The sequence below is a fragment of the Triticum urartu genome, chromosome 2A, assembly GCF_056163025.1.
Source record: "Triticum urartu cultivar PI428250 chromosome 2A, HENAU_Tu73, whole genome shotgun sequence".
Taxonomy (NCBI): Eukaryota; Viridiplantae; Streptophyta; class Magnoliopsida; order Poales; family Poaceae; genus Triticum; species Triticum urartu.
Window position 1 is genome coordinate 297,724,133 of NC_141874.1, and position 2,574 is coordinate 297,726,706.

The following is a 2,574-nucleotide window of genomic DNA, read 5'->3' on the forward strand; positions in this document are numbered from 1 at the left end:
CGCGTAAGGAACGCAAAAATCCGGGAACATAACACCGATATGACGGAAAACTAGGGCGGCAAGAGTGGAACAAAACACTAGGCGAGAGGCCGAGCCTTCCACCCTTTACCAAGTATATAGATGCATTAAGATAACATAGCAATATAATGATATCCCAACAAGTAAATAAAAGATGTTCCAACAAGGAACGGCCTCCAATCTTCACCTGCAACTAGCAACGCTATAAGAGGGGCTAAGCAAAGCGGTAACATAGCCAATCAACGGTTTTCTAGGACAAGGTGGGTTAGAGGTTTGACATGGAAAAATGGGAGGCTTGCAAGCAAGTGGTAGGCATCGTAGCATTGGCATAGCAAAAGAGCGAGCAAACTAGCATAGCAAAGATAGTAGTGATTTCGAGGGTATGATCATCTTGCCTGCACAGTTGGCAGAGTTGACTGGATCCTCAAAAGCAAACTCAACGGGCTCCTCGTTAGCGAACTCGTCTCCCGGCTCTACTCAAACAAGACAAACAAGCAACAAGGATACAATCAACCACGTGCAAACTCAAATAACGCAATGCAAAGATGGTATGCTATGCGGAATGCGATGCGGGAAGCAAAATGCAAGATATGACAGGAAATGCATGAACCTGGACTCAACTTGGAAAACCAAGTGTTCCACTGGAAAGATGAGATGAAATCGCTTGAAAATGATATAAGGAACGCCGGAATCGGAGTTACGGTTTGGAAATGGCAACCGATTCAAAAATGACACCGGTCAGCGATTTACAGCAAGTAGGCATCTCAATGCAATGAGATGAACATGCTATAGCACCCAAACATGACAAAAAAATACATGGAAGGGATGCACACAATATTCTTAACAAAAGTCTAGCACTGAGCTACGGCCAATTCATCCGTTAACAGGTTCAAACAAGCATGGCAAAAATGCATATGACAAACAGATCTCAGACTTAGTGAAATTAACACTTGTCTGGAATTTCAGATCAGGTAGCCCTCTTTGTAGCATGAAAAGTACATGCTACAGGACCTGAACATGGCAAAGAAAGCATGGCATGGAGCTACCCAAAGAGCTTAACAAAAGTCCCTTAGTGACCTTGAGCCAACAGGGATCAGAAAATACAATTGCAAGCACGTGAACATAGCAAAAACATAATCAGTTTTCAGACTTGGTGAAAACTGGCACATGCTGAAATATAACCCAAGTAGGCATATTTACGAGCTTGATGCACTCACTACAGTGCAAGTCATGGAAATACAAGCATACACCCATCAAGAAGGCACAAAATTCAAGCTAGACATGGTAAGAACAATGGCATAGCAAGCACGGATCAACTACAACAACATCGGCAAAATTGCAAACAAGTTGACAATCTGCCCAGATTCACGAAGTAGCAAAAGTAGAGCTCGATTGACTCAAGCTAGGATGCTCCATAAATGCAAACAAAGACATGGATGTATAGACAACTACAATATTAACAAAACATCCTTACTGATCATCCTCAAAATAGGCACGGATCACTAGGAAACAACAAGAACATATGGCATCATGAGATAAACAGCTCCAGGACTTAGTGAAATCACTAAGTCCCTGAAAATAGAATTATCAAGTGCACCACTTTGCAAGCTTGCACAAGTCACTACACACATCACAAAAATACATGGGTTGCACCTCTGGAGAGATGGAAAAACTCTTAACAAAACATATGTAGAACTCATGGGCATAGCATGCACACATTAATCATGGCAAAAATGACAAAAGTGCTAAACGGAGTAGCAGATCTGACAATTAACTCAAGTAGCCCTATTCTAACAGCATTTCTGGCATCAAGATGAGCTCCAATGAAAATGATGCAATGGAATGAAATGATGTACTCTCTGAGATGAACATTTTGATATGCTATATGCATGAATCGGAGCTACGGATGCAAAGTTACGAGGCTACGAACATGTGCATATGGACTGAGAATATCAGGGACTTGGTAAAAAAACCCAGATCTAGGGTTTGACCGGCACGGAATCCGAGGCGGGGCCGGCGCGCACTGTTCACACCGGAGTTCGTCGCCGACGTCGCCGGAGTGGAGAGGAGAGGTCGGGCCGGGGCCGGCGGTGGCGGCCGGAGGCGGCGGCCGGGCGAGGCGGCGGCGGCGTGAGGCGGCAGTGGCGCGAGGCGCAAGGCGGCGGCCGGGAGGCGGTGGCGCGCGGGCCGGGAGGTGGCGGCGCAGCGGCTCGGGCCGCGAGGGCCCTCCCTGGGCCTGGCGGGCCGCGGCGGCGGGGACGGTGGCTGTGGCCACATGGCGGCGCGGGAGAGGCTGGGCGCAGCGGAGCGGACGCGGCTGGTCCGTCCCGGACACGTCCGGCGGCGGCGGTGGATGGATCTAGGGTTAGGGGAAGAGTGAAACCGCGAATTTGAAGGAGGGGGTCTATATATAGGGATAGAGCGATCTAGGAGAGTCCAAATGAGGTGCGGTTTTCGGCCACGCGATCGTGATCGAACGATCTAGATGATGGAGCAGAGTTAGGTGGGTTTTGGGCCAAATTGGAGGGGTGTTGGGCTGCAACACACACGAGGCCT